This window comes from Heterodontus francisci, chromosome 1, assembly GCF_036365525.1.
Source record: "Heterodontus francisci isolate sHetFra1 chromosome 1, sHetFra1.hap1, whole genome shotgun sequence".
NCBI lineage: Eukaryota > Metazoa > Chordata > Chondrichthyes > Heterodontiformes > Heterodontidae > Heterodontus > Heterodontus francisci.
The window spans coordinates 218,829,642-218,850,265 of NC_090371.1; positions in this window are offsets into that span (position 1 = coordinate 218,829,642).

Here is a 20,624-nt window from a genome sequence, read left to right on the forward strand (position 1 = left end):
TGCCCATCTTGGCCAACACTCAGAGTGGCACAACAAGACCACATCAAGATCCTACCAGCTGATTCGATTGCCCCCACCATCCATATAACCTTAATGCTCCTGCCCTTTCTGTCACCTTCCCCACACACAGGTTGCCTAGTGCGCCATTGCCCACTCACAAACACAGAGCGTACACTGTTAACGGAGGGATGGTACACAGTACCTCCCTTCATGCCAGCACAGCTTTCCCTCCAGTAATCCCAGACACCCACCTCCTTTTCAGAATGAAGAGTGCGACCGCTGTGTATCCCCCCTTCCCTCCTCCCTTTGAGAATACAGAGTTAGACCCCTGTGTATACCCCCTCCCTTTCAGAATGCAGTTAGATCCCTGTGTATACCCCCTCCCTTTCAGAATGCAGTTAGACCCCTGTGTATCCCCCACCTTTCAGAATGCAGTTAGACCCTTGTGTATCCCCCCCTCCCTTTCAGAATGCAGTTAGACCCTTTTGTATCCCCCCCTCCCTTTCAGAATGCAGTTAGATCCCTGTGTATACCCCCTCCCTTTCAGAATGCAGTTAGACCCCTGTGTATCCCCCACCTTTCAGAATGCAGTTAGACCCCTGTGTATCCCCCCTCCCTTTCAGAATGCAGTTAGACCCCTGTGTATCCCCCCTCCCTTTCAGAATGCAGTTAGACCCTTGTGTATCCCCCCCCCCTCCCTTTCAGAATGCAGTTAGACCCCTGTGTATCCCCCCTCCCTTTCAGAATGCAGTTAGACCCCTGTGTATCCCCCCCTCCCTTTCAGAATGCAGTTAGACCCTTGTGTATCCCCCCCTCCCTTTCAGAATGCAGTTAGACCCCTGTGTATCCCCCTTCCCTTTCAGAATGCAGTTAGACCCCTGTGTATCCCCCCCCTCCCTTTCAGAATGCAGTTAGCCCCCTGTGTATCCCCCCTCCCTTTCAGAATGCAGTTAGACCCCTGTGTATCCCCCCCCTCCCTTTCAGAATGCAGTTAGACCCCTGTGTATCCCCCACCTTTCAGAATGCAGTTAGACCTCTGTGTATCCCCACTCCCTTTCAGAATGCAGTTAGACCCCTGTGTATCCCCACTCCCTTTCAGAATGCAGTTAGACCCCTGTGTATCCCCCCCTCCCTTTCAGAATGCAGTTAGACCCCTGTGTATCCCCCCCTCCCTTTCAGAATGCAGTTAGACCCCTGTGTATCCCCCACCTTTCAGAATGCAGTTAGACCTCTGTGTATCCCCCCCTCCCTTTCAGAATGCAGTTAGACCCCTGTGTATCCCCCCCTCCCTTTCAGAATGCAGTTAGACCCCTGTGTATCCCCCCCTCCCTTTCAGAATGCAGTTAGACCCCTGTGTATCCCCCCCCCCCCTCCCTTTCAGAATGCAGTTAGACCCCTGTGTATCCCCCACCTTTCAGAATGCAGTTAGACCTCTGTGTATCCCCCCCTCCCTTTCAGAATGCAGTTAGACCCCTGTGTATCCCCCCTCCCTTTCAGAATGCAGTTAGACCCCTGTGTATCCCCCCCCCCCTCCCTTTCAGAATACAGTTAGACCCCTGTGTATCCCCCCTCCCTTTCAGAATGCAGTTAGACCCCTGTGTATCCCCCCCTCCCTTTCAGAATGCAGTTAGACCTCTGTGTATCCCCCCCTCCCTTTCAGAATGCAGTTAGACACCTGAATATCCCCGCTCCCTCCTCCTTTCTGTAATGCAGAGTGAGACCCCTGAATAACACAACTTATCTTTGCTGGAGACAACTTCTCCCTATGAAGACCCGCCAGCTTTACAGATTGTGAACGGGACGGAACATGACAGCTGCCCATTGCTTTTGTAATACAATTGATGTACTTTGGGATGTCAGTATGTAAGATCCTGTACTACGAAGGGTCAAATTTGTAGGCATCAGTAATGCTTCTGATTGTTTAATAATTAGGACTGTCAGGTAACCACAGTTAACATTTTATGCAAAAGTGTAAGTCCCAATTTTTGAAATTTTAATATTCCTTCTGTCCTGTCATGTGGGTCATGCAGTAACATCAACAATGTGGGCAGGCAGGTGATCTGTTGTCAGGATTTAGCCAATATCATAAAGTCAATACAGTGCAGAAGGAGGCCATTCAGCCCATTGAGTCTATGCCGGCTCTTTGTAGAGCAATCCAGTCAGCCCCATTCCCCCATTCTATCTCCATAGCCCTGAAAGTTTATTTCCCTCAGGTGCCCATCCAATATCCTTTTGAAATCATTGATTGTCTCTGCTTCCACCACTCTCGTGGGCAGAGTTCCAGTTCATTACCACTCACAGTTCTTCCTCACAGTCCCCCTGCATCTCTTGCCCAAAATCTTAAATCTGTATCCCCAGTCCTTGTACCATCAGCTGATAGGAGCAGTTTTCCTTTGTCTACCTTACATAAACCTGTAATAATCTTGTACGCCTCTATCAAATCACCCCACAATCTCCTTTGCTCCAAGAACAACACCAGCTTCTCCAATCCAACCTTGTGGCTAAAATCTCTCATCCCTGGAACCATTCTGGTAAATCTCCTATGCACCTTCTCAAGGACCTACATATCCCTCCTAAAGTGTGGTGACCAGAACTGGATGCAATACTTTCATTGTGGCCTAACGAGAGCTTTGTAAAGGTTCAGCATAACTTCCCTGCTTTTGTACGCAATACCTCTATTTATGAAGCCCAAGATCCCAGATGCTTTGCTAACTACTCTCTCAATATGCCACCTTCACAGATCTATGCACATAAAACCCCAGATCCCTTTGTCCCTGCTCACTCTTTAAAATTGTGCCATTAAGTCTATATTGCCCCATCATATCCCTTCTGCTTAAACGCATCACTTCACACTTCCATTTGCCACTGCTAGCCTATCTATGTCATGTTGCAGTCGATTTGAATCATCTTCACTCTTTACTGCTTCTCCAAGTTTGGTATCGTCGGCAAATTTTGAAACGTTACTCTTTATTCCAATATCCAAGTCATTTATATATATCAAAAAAAACAGTGGTCCCAGCACTGATCCTTAGAGAACACCACTGTCTACCATCCTCCAACCTGAAAAACAACCATTTACCACAACTCACTATTTCCTGTCCTTAAGCCAATTTTTTTATCCAATTGGACACTGACCCTCCTATTCCATGAACCTCAATTTTGTTAACCAGCTTTTTATGTGGTACTTTGTCAGACACTTTCGTAAAATCCTAATAGACAGCATCCATTGCATTCCCTTCATCAACCTTCTCTGTTAATTCATCAAAAAATTCAATTAGATGAATACAACAAATCCATGCTGGCTTTCCTTAATTAGCTCAAACATCTCCAAGAGCCTGTTGATTTTTCCCTGGTTATTATTTCTTAAACCCCCCTCTCGGCCTTCCTAATGGAGTCCAAAGGAGTGCAGAGCGTTTGGCACCGGTATGGCTGCAGGAACTGCCGGAAACATGCCAAAGGTAATACATGACCGCCTTAGGGTCTCCGCTCCGGATTTTCTGTCAGTGTTTACTCCCTTAGCCTTGGTCTCTCCTGAGCCGCCCACCGAGAGAGGGGTTTTGATGTTTGGGCAACTCACAACCTCCATACATTCTACCCAGGCATGCGCCATGGAGAGTTCACTCCATAGTCGCCTCACAGCAACCAAAACAACAGGGAAGGCAGCAGTTACAGGTTATAAGTCCAGCTCAGTTGACATAGAGATTGGGCGCCACGGGTTGCCTTTGTTGGTGGGAGAGGTCAATGCATCTCACTGGACAGCTACCACCTGCCTCAAATCGGGCAGTCACCAGTCAGAAAGGTTCTGTCCTGCCACAGTCTACCTGCTTCAATGGGTGCTTGGAGCTCAGGGTCATTGCCCGAAAAGTGGACTGTAACACCGCATCAAACAGCACGACAAAAAAAGGAAAGAAAGTACCAGCCCTTCGTTTTGCAAGCTGGAATGTCAGAACTATGTGTCCTGGCCTGTCGGAAGACCTTACACAAACCAATGACTCTCGGAAGACCGCCATCATTAGCAATAAGCTCAGTACACTCAATGTGGACATTGCAGCACTTCAGGAGACATGCCTCCCTGCAAGCGGATCTCTAAGAGAGCAAGACTACACCTTCTACTGGCAGGGTAGGGTTCCTGAAGAACCAAGACAGCATGGAGTGGGCTTCGCCATCGGAAACTCTTTGCTCAACATGATAGAGACACCTTCAAATGGCTCGGAACGCACACTGTCCATCCGACTGCTCACCACCTCTGGTCCAGTACACCTACTCAGCATCTATGCTCCAACACTCTGCTCCCCACCTGAAGTTAAAGACCAGTTCTACGAGGAACTCCATAATATCATTAGTAGCATTCCTAATACCGAACATTTGTTCCTGCTGGGGGACTTTAATGCCAGGGTGGAGGCCAACCATGACTCATGGCCCTCCTGCCTTGGGCGCTATGGCATTGGAAGGTTCAATGAGAATGGACAGAGACTGCTGGAGTTGTGTACCTATCACAACCTCTGCATCACCAACTCGTTCTTTCATACTAAACCCTGTCACCAGGTTTCATGGAGACACCCAAGATCACATCGTTGGCACCAGCTGGACCTCATCGTCATAAGGCGAGCTTTTATAAACAGTGTCCAAATCACACGCAGCTTCCACAGTGCGGACTGCGACACTGACCACTCCCTGGTGTGCAGCAAAGTTAGACACAAACCAAAGAAGCTACATCACTCTAAGCAGAAGGGCTGCCCGTGCATCAACACTGACAGAATTTCTTATCCACAGCTGTTACATAAGTTTCTAAATTCACTTGATAAAGCCCTTCAAAACACTCCTGCAGGGGATGCAGAGACCAAGTGGACCCATATTAGAGACACCATCTATGACTCAGCAATGACTACCTTTGGCAAACGTGTGAAGCGGAATGCGCACTGGTTTCAATCTCACTTTGAAGAACTGGAACCTGTCATAGCCGCACTGCACTGTTGAACTACAAGAAAGCCCCCAGCAAGTTAACATCCGTAGCACTTAATGTAGTCAGCACTGCACAAAGAACAGCCAGGCACTGTGCAAATGACTACTGGCAGCACCTATGCAGTTGTGTTCAGCTGGCTTCCGTCACCGGAAACATCAGAGGAATGTATGATGGCATTAAGAGAGCTTTTGGGCCAACCATCAAGAAGATTGCCCCCCTCAAGTCTAATTCAGGGGACACGATCACTGAGCAACGCAAGCAAATGGACCGCTGGGTGGAGCATTACCTAGAACTGTACTCCGGGGAAAATGGTGTCACTGATACCGCCCTCGATGCAGCCCAGTCTCTGCCAGTCATGGATGAGCTGGACAAACAGCCAACAAAATCGGAACTCAGTGATGCCATTGATTCTCTAGCCAGTGGAAAAGCGCCGGAAAGGACGGCATTACCCCTGAAATAATCAAGAGTGCCAAGCCTGCTATACTCTCAGCACTCCATGAACTGCTTTGCCTGTGCTGGGATGAGGGAGCAGTACCACAGGACATGCGCGATGCCGATATCATCACCCTCTATAAGAACAAGGGTGACCGCGGTGACTGCAACAACTACCGTGGAATCTCCCTGCTCAGCCTAGAGGGGACAGTCTTCGCTCGAGTCATTTTAAACAGACTCCAGAAGCTGGATGAGCATGTCTACCCGGAGGCACAGTGCGGTTTTTGAGCAGAGAGATCCACCATTCACATGCTGTTCTCCCTTCGCCAGCTACAAGGAGAATTGCCACGAAAACTGTATGCCCCTCTACGTTGTTTTCATAGATCTCACCAAAGCCTTTGACCTCGTCAGCAGACGTGGTCCCTTCAGACTACTAGCAAAGATTGGATGTCCACCAAAGATACTAAATATCATCACCTCATTCCATGACAATATGAAAGGCACAATTCAGCATAGCGGCGCCTCATCAGACCCCTTTCCTATCCTGAGTGGCGTGAAACAGGGCTGTGTTCTCGCACCTACACTGTTTGAGATCTTCTCCCTGCTGCTCTCACATGCGTTCAAGTCTTCAGAAGAAGGAATTTTCCTCCACACAAGATCAGATGGCAGGTTGTTCAACCTTGCCCGTCTTAGAGCGAAGACCAAAGTACGGAAAGTCCTCATCAGGGAACTCTTTGCTGACGATGCTGCATTAACATCCCACACAGACGAGTGTCTGCAAAGACTCATCGACAGGATTGCGGCTGCCTGCAATTAATTTGGCCTAACCAGCCTTAAGATAACGAACATCATGGGACAGGACGTCAGAAATGCTCCATCCATCAATATCAGCGACCACGCTCTGGAAGTGGTTCAAGAGTTCACCTACCGAGGCTCAACTATCACCAGTAACCTGTCTCTTGATGCAGAGATCAACAAGCGCATGGGAAAGGCGTCCGCTGCTATGCTGAAAATGGTGCACTGACACGGAACACAAAAGTCCGAGTGTTTCAAGCCTGTGTCCTCAGTACCTTGCTCTATGGTAGCGTGGCCTGGACAACATATGTCAGCCAAGAGCAACATCTCAACTCATTCCATCTTCACTGCCTCTGGAGAATCCTTGGCATTATGTGGGAGGACCGTAACTCCCACGCAGAAGTCCTCGAGGCGGCCAACATCCCCAGCATATACACCCTACTGAGCCAGCGGCGCTTGAGGTGGCTTGGCCATGTGAGCCACATGGAAGATGGCAGGATCCCCAAGGACGCATTGTACAGCGAGCTCGTCACTGATATCAGGCCCACCGGCCGTCCCTGTCTCCACTTTAAAGACGTCTGCAAACGCGACATGAAGTCCTGTGACATTGACCACAAGTTGTGGGAGTCAGTTGCTAGTGATCACCAGAGCTGGCAGACAGCCATAAAGGCGGGGCTAAAGAGTGGCGAGTCGAAGAGACTTAGCAGTTGGCAGGAGAAAAGACAGAAGTGCAAGGCGAGAGCCAACTGTGTAACAGCCCCGACAACCAATTTTATCTGCAGTGCCTGTGGAAGAGTCTGTCACTCTAGAATTGGCCTTTATAGCCACTCCAGGTCGTGCTCCATGAATCACTGACCACCTCTAGGCACTTACCCATTGTCTCTCGAGACAAGGAGGCCAAAGAAAGATTGTTTCTAAAACCTTACCCACCACTGATGTTAAATTGACTGCCCTGCAATTAGTAGGACTGAGCTTACACTCTTTGTTGAATAACATTTGCCACTCTGGCACCTCCCCTGTATCTAGGGAAGACTGGAAGATTATGGTAAACCCTTCTGCTATTTCCACTCCCACTTCCTTTAGCAACCTTGGATGTAAGCCATCTGGACCAGGCGACTTGTTACTTAAGCACAGCCAGCCTTTCCAGTACCTCTTGCCTTTCAATTTTCACCCCGTCCATTGTCAGCATCCTCTTCCTTAATAAACACACAAATTACACATTAAGTATTCTAGCCTTGCCTTGCGCCTTGAAGCATGTATCACCCGCTTTGTCCTTAATAGGCCCCACACACCTCTTACTACTGGCTTACTATTTATGCACTGGTAGAAGATTTTTGGGTTCCCTTTTATGTTGACTGCCATTCTATTCTCATATTCTCTCTTTGCCAGTCTTATGTTCCTCTTTACTACCCATCTCCACTTATTGTATTTTACTTGGTTCTCACTTGAAGAATTAAACTGACGTGCATCATATTGCCTTTTTATTGTTTCATCATATTTTCTATCTCTTGTCATCCAAGGAGACCTGGCTTTTGTTCCCTACCTTTCACCCTTGTTAGAATGTACCTCGCCTGTATTTGAAGCATCTCTTTCTTAAAGATCACCATTTGTTCCGTTAATGTTTTTCCTGTCAGTCTTTGACTCCATTTTACCCTGGCTAGATCCCTTCCTATCTCATTGAAGTTAGCCCTCTTCCAATTTAGGCATTCTACTTTAGATTGTTCCTTGCTCTTCTCCATTACTAATCTAAACCTTATCATACAATGACCAATCTTACCCAAGTGCCCCCCCTCAGACATTTAATCCACTTGGCCCACCTCATTCCCCAGCACCAGATCTAGCAATGCCTCCCTCCTAGTTGGACTGAGAACATACTGATCAAGGAAGTTCACCTGAACACATTTCAGAAATTTCTCTTCTTACTTACCCTTTACTCTAATATGATTCCAATCGATATTTGAGTAATTTAAGTCCCCTGATGTTGTCACTCTATAGTTCTTGCACATCTCTGTGATTAGAATACCCCCAGCAGCGTGATCATGCCCTTTTTGCTTCTGAATTCTAACCAAATGGATTCTGTCCTTAGCCTCTCAACAACATCCACTTATTCCAACACGATGTCTTCTCAAATCAGTACTGCCACCCCATCTCCCTTTTTTCCTCCCTATCTTTTCTGAACACTGTGTATCCTTGAATATTAAGTGCCCAGTCCTCACCATTTTTAAGTCATGTTTCTGTTATTGCCATTGCATCATATTCCCACATTAGCTATTTGTGCTTGTAGCTCACCAACATTCTTCACCACACTTTGTATGTTTACATACATGCATTGTAAACCTGTCTTTGTATTCCTAGAAGCCCTTCTTTGTCTTCTTCTATCTAATATGGTACCACTCCCTTCTCTATTACTATCCAACACACTCACTGGGCTGGATTTTACAGCCCACACCGATGTCGGGGGACATGGCGGGGGAGGCTGGAAAATGCCTGTGGCAGATGCCCGCCATGGGCCTCGACGGTGGGAAGGCCCGGCCCGATGCTGCCGGCAGCGGATCGGCCTTGTGGCGGCTCCCCCACCGCTCGCCAATGAGAGACAAACTTATATATTTTTTAAAATGCAAATGAAGAAATTAATTACTTATCCGCACCTGCCATCCATTCCTATCCGATATTAGTGCCAGTGGCCGGCACTCCTGCGCCTTCGGATCTCTGTCCAGAGATCCGAGGCATAACACTGGTGGGGAGGGGGGGAGCAGGTAGGTTTCTCTATGCAGGGGTTGTGGGGGTGGGGGGGAGCGGCATCAGAGTGATTTGATTGGTATAGGGAATGGTGGGAAGGGGTAAAGATTAAAGTTTGTGAACTTTGTGGGGGAAAGGTCAGATCCATGAGGTAAGTGTTTTGGGGGCGGGGGGCAGGGAGAGGGCAGGTACCTAATTCAGTGGTTGTTGGGCGGGATGGGAGAGGAACAGGATCATGTTATTTAATTTTTTATAACAAATGTCTCTTTAATTTTAAATAGCAATGTCGTTCTCAAAACCATTTAAAAATGGCGACGGTGCCTGAGCAGTAACGCCTGACGCCATTGCCGGAGACGGACAACCCACCTTCTCCACGTCAGCTGAGGAGGGTGGGGGGGGCGGTCTGGCCCAGCCATTTATATGAGCCACCATGCTGAATATCACGGCAGCTCCGTGACGTCTGGTCCGCACGGGTGGACCACCATTTTTGAAGCGGCAGCGAGCTTGTAAAATCCAGCCCACTTTGTGCACCTTATTCCTCTTTTCTACTTTGATATGCTGCTGCCCATCCCCCTATCAATTTAGATTAAACCCTCCCCAACTACATTAGTGAACTTCCCCGCAAGGACCTTGGTCCCAGTCCTGTTGAGGTGCAACCCGTCCCTTTTGAATAGGTGCCTCCTGCCCCAGAACTGTTCCCAATGCACCAAGAATCTGAAGCCCTCCCTCCTGCAGCATGCCTCAAGCCATGCACTGATCCTCCCTATCTTCCTATTTCTACTCTCACTCATTCTGCCGGTCACTGTGAGATGTGCGAGAGCAGTTCCATTTTCCCTCACTCTCTATGAAGAAATTCTTGGTCTTGGCTTGCCACTTCTATAACTTCATAATTGGCATTGGGAACTCAGTAGTTTGGGGACAGGAGTCACAGCTCTGAACCCAATTGCATGCCATGGTTGCATACACTGGTCCACCTCATCATCTGATCTGGCAGCATGCTCAACCGGCAAAGCAAACTTTTAACAAAACTCAAACCATAGAATTTGCACAATAGCATTTGCACAGGGTAGTTTCAGGGCCTACACACAATTAACTTTTAACTTGTTATGGGTGCTGTAAACTAATATCCTTCAGTGGTGAGTGGTAGGATGTGGAATACGTGTCTCTGATACAAAAAGTGGAGAATTCCCAGGCTCCATATTGCTGTTTTTATAGAGGGTGATGATATTGGCATCGTGCATGTCCTGTAGTACTGCTCCCTCGTCCCAGCACAGGCAAAGCAGTTCGTAGAGTGCTGAAAGTATGTCAGGCTTAGCACTCTTGATTGTTTCAGGGGTAATGCCGTCCTTCCCAGGGGCTTTTCCGCTGGCTAGAGAATCAATGGCATCACTGAGTTCCGATTTTGTTGGCTGTACGTCCAGCTCATCCATGACTGGCAGAGACTGGGCTGCATTGAGGGCAGTCTCAGTGACAACATTCTCCCTGGAGTACAGTTCTAGGTAGTGCTCAACCCAGTGGTCCATTTGCTTGCGTTGGTCAGTGATTGTGTCCCCTGATTTAGATTTGAGGGGGGGGGGCGATCTTCTTGATGGTTGGCCATCAAGTCGAGTGGCTTTAAACAGGCTCCAGAAGCTGGTTGAGCGTGTCTACCCTGAGGCACAGTGTGGCTTTCGAGCAGAGAGATCGACCATTCACATGCTGTTCTCCCTTCGTCAGCTACAGGAGAAATGCTGCGAACAGCAGATGCCCCTCTACGTTGCTTTCATTGATCTCACCAAAGCCTTTGACCTCATCAGCAGACGTGGTCTCTTCAGACTACTAACAAAGATCGGATGTCCACCAAAACTACTAAGTATCATCACCTCATTCCATGACAATATGAAAGGCACAATTCAGCATAGCGGCGCCTCATCAGACCCCTTTCCTATCCTGAGTGGCGTGAAACAGGGCTGTGTTCTCACACCTACACTGTTTGGGATTTTCTTCTCCCTGCTGCTCTCACACACATTCAAGTCTTCAGAAGAAGGAATTTTCCTCCACACAAGGTCAGGTGGCAGGTTGTTCAACCTTGCCCGTCTAAGAGCGAAGACCAAAGTACGGAAAGTCCTCATCAGGGAACTCCCCTTTGCTGACGATGCTGCATTAATATCTCACACTGAAGAGTGTCTGCAGAGTCTCATCGACAGGATTGCAGCTGCCTGCATCAAATTTGGCCTAACCATAAGCCTCAAGAAAATGAACATCATGGGACAGGACGTCAGAAATGCTCCATCCATCAATATCGGCGACCACGCTCTGGAAGTGGTTCAAGAGCTCACCTACCTAGGCTGAACTATCACCAGTAACCTGTCTCTCGATGCAGAAATCAACAAACGCATGGGAAAGGCTTCCACTGCTATGTCCAGCCTGGCCAAGAGAGTGGGGGAAAATGGCACACTGACACAGAACACTAAAGTCCGAGTGTATCAAGCCTGTGTCCTCAGTACCTTGCTCTACGGCAGCGAGGCCTGGACAACGTATGTCAGCCAAGAGCGACGTCTCAATTCATTCCATCTTCGCTGCCTCTGGAGAATACTTGGCATCAGGTGGCAGGACCACATCTCCAACACAGTAGTCCTTGAGGCAGCCAACATCCCCAGCTTATACACACTACTGAGTCAGCGGCGCTTGAGATTGCTTGGCCATGTGAGCCGCATGGAAGATGGCAGGATCCCCAAGGACACATTCTACAGCAAGCGCGCCACTGATATCAGACCTATCGGCCATCCATGTCTCCACTTTAAAGACGTCTGCAAACGCGACATGAAGTCCTGTAACCTTGATCACAAGTTGTGGGAGTCAGTTGCCAGCGATCGCCAGAGCTGGCGGGCAGCCATAAAGGCGGGGCTAAAGTGTGGCGAGTCAAAGAGACTTAGCAGTTGGCAGGAAAAAAGACAGAACAGCAAGGGGAGAGCCAACTGTGTAACAGCCCCGACAACCAATTTTTTCTGCAGCACCTGTGGAAGAGCCTGTCACTCTAGTATTGGCCTTTATAGCCACTCCAGGCGCTGCTCCACAAACCACTGACCACCTCCAGGCGCTTACCCATTGTCTCTCGAGACAAGGAGGCCAAAGAAGATATTGCTGTTAAAGGGTATTAATTGACATGAAGGGGATTTGATCGAGTAAATAGGGAGAAACTGTTTCCACTGGCAGCAGGGTCGGTAACCCAAAGACACAGATTTCAGGTAATTGGCAACAGATCCAGAGGGGAGATGAGAATAATTTTTTTATGCAGTGAGTTGTTATGATCTACAAAGCAGTGTCTAAAAGGAAAAGAAAAATGAAAGTCTTGCATCTATAAAGCACCTTTCACAACCTCAGGACATCTCAAAGTGCTTTGCATCTAATGAAGTACTTTTTGAAGTGTAGTGTTAAGCCACGTGGTGTGGGGTTTGGATGGTTCCCACTGTTCAGCTCCCACCTGACCACAGCAAGTGTTTTTTTGTCAAATAAACATTCAACAATAGGTTTCTTTGTAGGTTTAAAACAGGAAATCAATTATTTATTGATCAATATGCCTTATCCCAAAATTGTTGCAATCGCATCCGCTCATGCATTCACTCGCACGCGTGCACACACACACACACACACACACACACACACACACACACACACACACACACAAGAATAGACAGATAGAGAGGAAAAGGGGGTAAGTGGTTGTAGGTGGGGTAAATTTCGAGGGTCACGGTAAACTTTGCTGAAATCTCTCAGAAGTCAAGTTCTCGTTGGTTATAGGCCTGAGGTGTTTGTAGATTTCTCTCTTGGTTGAAAGTTCAGTTCTAATACACTGCTGCATAAGCAAAGATGTAGAATTATATAGCAGGGCATTTCCCTTATGGCTTGCTGGATTTCTTCCAGTTTCGTTCTGGGTGCTTCCCTCTTTCTCTTCATGGTCCCTTTAAGGTCAAAAATGGTTTCACACCTTTACTCTGTTGGAAGATGTGGATCTCCTTCCCTATGGTGACCAACAATGGCCCGGGATGTGGCTACTTTACACCTTCTTTGTCTCAGAAGAACCCATTCAATTCAGGATGTGTAATTGACCCCTCCCAGCTCAAAAGGTATTCCTTTGTCCCTGCCATACAATTTGAATATATAAAGGCACGGTCCTTTACTTTCAGTGGACATTTTTAGCAGCCTTGTCCATTTTTTTAAAAATGTAGTCAATTTTTATAACTCTTCAGTTTTAGTCTGTATATTTTCATCATCGCACTTCTTGTATGTGAGACAGTAGCCACTGTTGTAATGTATGTGGAACTGTCAATATGCAGACAGCAAGCGCCCACAAGCAGGAATGTGATAATGACCAGCTAAGCTGTTTCTGTGATGTTGATTGTGGGATAAATATTGACCAGGACACCGGGGATAACGCCCCTGCTCTTCTTTGAAATAATGCCATGGGATCTTTTACGTCCACCTTAGAGAGCAGGCAGGGCCCCAGTTTAAGATCTCATCTGTAAAACAGCTCCTCCAAAAGTTCTGCACTCCCACAGTACTGCACTGGAGTGTTACTCTGGATTTTTTGTGCTCAAGTCTCTGGAGTGGGATTTAAAGCCACAATTTTCAAACTCAGGGGCATGTGTACGACTAACTGAGCCATGTCTGCCACAGAGTAAAAGCAGATTTAGTAACAACTTCCAAAGGGAATTGGATATATACTTGAAGGGGAAAAAAATTACTGGGCTATGGGGAAACAACAACAACATTTATATGGAGTCTTCAACATAATAAAACATCCCAAGGTGCTTCACAGGAGCATTAGAAAACCAAGTATGATACCAAGCCACAAAGGAGATCTTAGGTCAGATGACCTGAAGCTTGGTCAAAGAGGTAGGTTTTAAGGAGTGTTACGACCAGGTGAGAAGGAGGTCTAGGGTTCCCTTTCAACCTTCGCCTAGTCTTACTGTAACAGAGTTTAAATTTTAAACACACCCTGTTTTAGCTTCCCCTTGGTGAATCCTTGTTCACCCCTTTCCAATTATAAGGCAAAGAAGCCAGCACAACAGGCTTTCTCAAGTTTAAAGAAGAAAAGTGACATTTATTAAACTTAAACTTAAATTTGGTTAACGCCTACGGATACACGACGCGCCCAAGCTATCATGCATACGCGATACATACACACAGATAGGGACAGAAAAGTGCAGAAGAAATAAAGTGGAAAGGTTTGAGGCAACATCTGAAGAGTTTTTGTTATGGTTCTTCGAGCTCATTGTAGAATCCTTGCTTGTAGGTAGATCTGTTAGGGCCCAGGATTCTTAAACTTTGTTCACTGTAGGAGACTTTTATCTCTTGGGGTTCATGTGTCTTCAGCGGGTTTTTGAAGTTCAGTGAGAAAGAGATGGCAGCAGACAGACAGGCAGGAGAAGCTGTGGCGAGCCATCCAGGAGAGTTCTTCTCAGTCCTGGAGCAAAAAGCTTTCTGCCAGTTCAAATACTGTCTCTATAATTTAAAACTCCCAAGTTGGCCAGCAGGGTAGTCACGTGACTGACTGGTATAACCACTTTTGGCTTTGTGGATTGTCTTGTCCTTTCAAGCACCGTCTGTTAATGTGCCTTTTTTTTACCAGCCAAGGTCTGGCAGTCCTTGTAACAGACATTCTCTTCTTCCCAGCAACCATTTGAAATTTAATGTCCATGTTGCGAAATTAATATACCTCATTCTTGGCAGGTGGGGGCCTGCATGACAGGAGGAAAATGAGGTGGAGAGGCAGAGAGGTGTAGGGAGGGTATTTCAGAGCTTGGGGCCTTGACAACTGAAGGAACAGCTACCAAAGGTGGATCAATTAAAATCAGAGATTCACAAGAGGCCAGAATTAGATGAGTGTAGCTATCTTGGAGGATTATGGGGCTGGAAGAGATTACAGAGATGGGCGGGTGATAAGGCCATGAAGGGATTTGAAAACAAGGATAAGAATTTTAAATTCAAGTTGTTGCTTGACTGGGAGCCTATTATAGAGTCATAGAGAGATACAGCACCGAAACAGGCCCTTCGGCCCAACGAGTCCGCGCCGACCATCAACCACCAATTTGTACTAATCCTACATTAATCCCATTTCCCTCTCACATCCCCACCTTCCCTCATTATCAGTTAGCGAGCACAAGAGTGATAGGGGAACAGGACTTGACGTGGCTTAAGATATGGGCAGCAGAGTTTTGAATGATCTTAAGTTTACAGGGAGTAGAATGTGGGAGACCAGCTAGGAGTACATTGGAAAAGGCAAGTCGAGAGGTAACGAAGGCATGAATGAGGGTTTCAGCAGCAGATGAGCTGAGACAGGGGTGAAGTTGGGTGATGTTATGTAGGTGGAAATGGGTGGTCTTAATTTTGCAAGGAATATGAGGTTGGAAGTTCATCTCAGGGTCAAATGTGACACCAAGGCTGTGAACAGACTGGCTTAATCTCAGATTGTTGCCAAGGAGGGATGGAGTCGTTGGCTAGGGAACAGAGTTTGGAGCGGGGACTGAAAACAATAGTTTCAGTGTTCCCAATATTTAATTGGAGGAAATTTCGGGATAAGAAGTCTGATAATTTATTAATAGTTGAGGAATCAAGAGAAGTGTTGGTGAGGTGGAACATACATATGAAACCTAATGTGTTTCAGATGATGTCACTGAGGGGCAGAATGTAGATGAGGAATAGGAGGTGGTCAAGGATAGATCCTTTGGGGACACCAGAAGTAACAGTGCAGGAGCAGAAAAAGAAGTCATTGCAAGTGATTGTCTGGCTATGGTTAGATAGATAAGAAGGGAACCAGGTGAAAGCAGTCTGACCCAGCTGGACGACAGTGGAAAGAGGATGGTGTGTACAATCATGTCAAAGGCTGCAGACATGTCGAGAAGGATAAAGAGGGAAAGTTTAGCTTTGTCACAGTCACATACGATAACATTTGTGACTTTGGTAAGAGCTGTTTCGCTACTGTGGCAGGGGCAGAAACCTGATTGAAGGGATTCAAACATGGTGTTCCGGAAAAGATGGGAGAGAATTTGGGAGACGGCAATGTGTTCAAGGAGTTTGGAGAAGAAAGGGAGGTTGGAGATGGGATAGTAGTTTGCAAGGACGGTGGGATCAAGGGTTGATTTTTTTTGAGGATGGGGTGATGATGGCAGATTTAAAGGGGAGAGGGACAACATCTGAAGAGAGAGAACCATTTACAATATCGGCTAACATGGGGACCAGGAGGGGAGGTTGGTTGATCAGCAGTTTAGTGAGACTAGGATCGAGGGAGCAGGAGGTGGGTCTCATGGGCAAGATGAACTCAGAGAGGGCATGAGGGGAGGTAGGAGAGATATAGAGAAAGATGCGAGTTCAGGGCCAGAGCAGGGGGGGAGCATTATAGGGAGCTTGACCAGTTGGGCTAGTGGAAGGGAAGCAGAGGCAGCTGATCGAATGGTCTCAATCATAGTGACAAAGAAGTCCATGAGCTCATCGCATTTAATTGTTCGAGGTGAGGGGGGAGGGGACGGGGACTTAAGATGACAGTTTGCAGTAGAGAAAAGAAGCCAGGGGTTAACTTTGCATTCCAAGGTGACCCTGGGATAGTGAGCAGTTTTAGCAGACAAGAGCAGTACCCGATAGTGTTTTAAGTGGTTCAGCCAGATCAGGCTAAACCAATTGTCTGTCAGATCCTTTCAAGTCTGTGTCCCATGGACTTAAGGGAGTGCAGATGAGGGCCGTACTGGGGGAACAGCCAGGGTAAGAGTGACTGATCTTTTTATTGGACAGCAGAGTACCAAAGGTAGAGGTGAGAGTGCGGTTGAACAAATCAGTAGATGCAGAAATGTTGTGGCAAATGGAGGGCCATAGGCTAGATAGGTGAAATTTTGGAAGTGCAGTTGTAAATGAATTGGGGGATAGTTTTTTCCTGCGACAGATACAGAATGAGGCCTGGTTGGAGCATGCAAGGGGGATGTGGGAAGAGAGTGATACTACGAAGTGATCAGAGATGGCCTTATCTGCAATTGATATGATGGGACTAGCAAGAACACATGAGATGGCAAAGTCAAGGGGCGGCCACGAATATGGGCTGTGGAGTTGACAAGGCGGGTAAAATTTAGGAAGAATAAGAGGACAGTGAACTCAGAGGAGAGAGAACATGATGAGTTGAGGTGGAGGTTGAAATCACTGAGGATGAGAAGTTGTTCAGTGCAGAGGCTGTGGGAGGAAGACAGTGACGATATCTCAGTCATACAATTTTTAGCATACTTGGGATGGCGGTGGAGAAAGATGATTTTGAAAGAGAGGTGAGAGGAGTGGAACAATGTGAGATGCTCAAAGGAAGAGAAAATGCCAAAGGAGTAGGGGGGTCAGGCCAAGGAATAATCTGGTGATAGTTGTCACACCACCACTGCGATGTTCTTGGTCGGGCAAAGTGGTGGAAGATGTAGCCAGGTGGGGAGGCTTCATTAGTGTGTCATCACCACTTAGCCAGGCTTCTGTTAAGGCAATGGTGTTGATGCAATCATCCACAATAAGTTCTTGGATGGCAAGGGCCTTGTTCACAAGTGAACGGACATTCTGGAGGGATGTGCATAGAGGGGTGGTGAAAGCTGAACCGCTGGCAGAGTCCACAGGGTCAGTCGTGGGGGCTGGCGGGGTGACATGGACAGGAAGAAGATTGGCAAGATTAGCCGCCAGTGGGCACACTGAGCAGGAAGGTCGATGATAGAGTGGAATGGGGCAATAGGGGTTGATGTTCATAAAGAGCCAGCGCCGAGTGCCTCGATGAGCATGCCGGAGGATGCCAAGATAGGCACAGAGGGAAACTGTAGTCTTAGCTAATAGAGAGTAAAGCCTGGGACGGCAACAAGACAGCAGGAAGGTCAAGGAGTGCTGAAGAGTTGGGGTAGAATTGAAAGGTCAGAGGACCTGAAAGTGGAGAAGTGGAGACATGACAATAGAAAGATGTCTAGGAGGGGTAAAGAGAAAAGAAGCTAAAGAGAAAGAGCAAAAGTGGAAATGAGCTCAGATCTGGAATGGCAGCCAAACTGTACACATGAATGGAAACAGGGAGAGCTCAAGTTACACAGCTCTAGTTACATAAAAATTAGGGTACATAAAAACATGATAGTAAATGGAAAATAGGAAATAGATGGAGATATTAGGAAGGAGTCCAGAGTTAAAGTCAGAGGTCCTGTGGTGCAATAGTAATGATGTAGGTAGGGTGGAATCTGCATGGAGTATCAACGAGCTATTGTCTGAGTTTGGAGAAAGGTCATGGAGTCATAGAATGTAGCCAGTGAAGTCCAGAAGTTGTTTGAGGGTAGACTTTCGGAGGACACACTGATGGAACAGGGAAGTGGGACTAACCCGATCGCTCCTTGAAAGAGTTGGCATAGGCATGATGGGCTGAATGGCCTCCTTCCATGCTATATGATCCTATGATTATATGATATTAGCCATCAGTGTTTCATTCAGTTACCATTCTTCACCTGGTATCCATTTGTCAGTCTCTACTTACAAAAAACAGTGAAAGATTGAAGCATCCTGCACTGTCCTGAGCTTCCCCCCCACCCCCACCGACACCCCCACCCCCAACCCCACCCCCTCCCTGAACGCTGTAGACCACACTGTTTATTTACTGATCTTCACTGCAATCATGGTCACCACATATATGTGGCACCCAGCATCTAAGTGCAGCACACTTAGCTATGTTAGAAACACAGAAGATGTGTATGAATCTAGAAATAGTAGAGCAGGGTATTTATGATGGATATTTTTTGAATTATAATAATATCATCAGCAATACAGCAAACTTGAAAGAGATAGATGCAGTAATTGTATCATTTAAATATACGGTTAAACCCATTTTAACTACAATTAAAAATTTTAATTGTAAAATTAATTGTGATTAATTTTTTAATCACTTGGCAGCCATATTACTGAAATAGAAAAACTTCAGTGTGTGTTGAATGAATCATTCATTGTGACAAAGGTACCAGTTTAAAAACAATGACAAGAGCAGGTTCACCAGATGCAAAAATGCAAATAAACTGCAGATGGTGGCCATCAAAGACAGAAACAGCAAATACTGGAGGCACTCAGCATTTCAGGCAGCAGCCTATATGTGCTCAGCAAGCTCCCATGTACGGCAATCTTATAATGAGCATATAATGTTTGGATAAATACCTTTGTACACGTTGGCTTGTCGTACACATTTGACCTCCTGCTGAACAGATCCTGACAGATTGCAAAGATGTTTTCACAGGTCTTGGATGCCTTCCTAATGAGTATCATCTCAAAGTAGATGAGAGTGAAAGCCAACTCAACATCTTCATTACATAAAAGGCTGGTTGTCAAAATTGAGGCTCATGGAATAGGAGCGATAGTGTCAGCTTGGATAAAAAAGTTTGCTTAAGAACGGAAAACAGCGAGTTGCAGTAAATGGTTGTTTTTCAGATTGGAGGATGGTAGACAGTGGTGTTCCCCAAGGTTCAGTGCTGGGACTACTGCTTTTATGATGTACATAAATGACTTGTATATTGGAATACAGAGTAAAATTTCAAAATTTGCCAATGATACCAAACTTGGAGGAATGATAGCGACCCGAGTTCAATTCTGGGTACTGCCTGTGCGGAGTTGGCAAGTTCTCCCTGTGACCACATGGGTTTTCGTCGGGTGCTCCGGTTTCCTCCCACAACCAAAGACTTGCAGGTTGATAGGTAAATTGGCCGTTATAAATTGCCCCTAGTATTGGTAGGTGGTAGGGGAATTGAGGGAAGGTGGGGATGTGGTAGGAATATGGGATTAATGTAGGATTAGTATAAATGGGTGGTTGATGGTCGGCACAGACTCGGTGGGCCAAAGGGCCTGTTTCAGTGCTGTATCTCTAAATAAATAAAATAAATAAATGATACCAATTGAATGCAACAGGACATAGATAGGCGAGTAGAATAGGCAGACAGGTGGCAGATGGAATTTAATACAGATAAATATGAGGAACTGCATTTTGAGGTAATGCATTTTTTCAAAAGGGATAGGGAGAGGCAATATAGACTTAATGGTAAAGTTCTAAAGAGTGTACAGGGTCAGAGGAACCTGGGGGTTCATGTGCACAGAACTTTGAAGGTGGCAGGTCATATTGAGAGAGTACTCAGCAAAACATATGGGATCTTCGGCTTCATAAATAGAGGTATTGAGTACAAAAGCAGGGAAGTTATTCTGAACCTTTATAAGGCTCTGGTTAGGCCACAACTAAAGTATTGTGTCCTGTTCTGGTCACCACAATTTAGGAAGGATGTGAGGGTCCTTGAGAAGGTGCGGAGGAGATTTACCAGAATGGTTTCAGTAATGAGAGATTTTAGGTACATGGTTTTAGCAAAGCAGGTTGAGGGGAAATTTGATAGAGGTGTACACAATTATGATAGGTTTCGATAAGGTAGACAAAAAAATTGTTCCTATTAGCTGATGGTACAAGGTCTAGGGGACACAGATTTAAGGTTTTGGCCAAGAGATGCAGGGGAGATGGGAGGAAGAACTTTTTATGCAACGACTGGTAATGACCTGGAACCTGCTGCCTATGAGAGTGGTGAAAGCGGAGATGATGAATGATTTCCAAATGACATTGGATGGGCACTTGAGGGCAATAAACTTACTGGGCTACTGGGATAGAGCCATGGAATGGGACTGCAGAGAGCTGGCATGGACTTGATGG